At 75.4% G+C, this 354-nt stretch overlaps 1 protein-coding gene across 1 annotated transcript in view; it reads left to right on the top strand.

The window, feature by feature from the left end:
- The window catches only part of NFIC (nuclear factor I C), a 28,721-nt gene that overhangs the window by 23,439 nt on the left and 4,928 nt on the right, over positions 1–354 (top strand).

The raw sequence follows: 354 nt of genomic DNA, 5'->3' as shown, positions 1-354 counted from the left end.
GGGGGGGGGGGGGGGGGGGGGGGGGGGGGGGGGGGGGGGGGGGCCCAGCTGAGAGGGGCTAAACCCATTACCGGGCCTGGGCCAAATGGCCAGAGCTAAAGCCACGGTGGCGGGGGATTAACGTGCCCGCCGCCCCCTCCCGCTCGGCCCTGTGCCCCAGGGTGGCCCTCGGGGACCTGGGCGTCTGGCACTGCGTGGGGGTCCTAGCGACCGGGGCTGCAGGTCCCTGGAGGGATCACCCCCCAGGCCAGCACTTTTCTGCCTCCCCGGGAGCTCCTTGTGCTGGCAGGATGTGGCCCCCAGCCCCGGGGCACGGAGGGAGGTGGGTGCCCAGTGGGGGCGGCAGGGGCACAG

Source organism: Aptenodytes forsteri, unplaced genomic scaffold (assembly GCF_000699145.1).
Source record: "Aptenodytes forsteri isolate BGI_AS27 unplaced genomic scaffold, ASM69914v1 Scaffold274, whole genome shotgun sequence".
Taxonomy (NCBI): domain Eukaryota; kingdom Metazoa; phylum Chordata; class Aves; order Sphenisciformes; family Spheniscidae; genus Aptenodytes; species Aptenodytes forsteri.
This window is presented reverse-complemented; position numbering and strand designations above follow the sequence as displayed.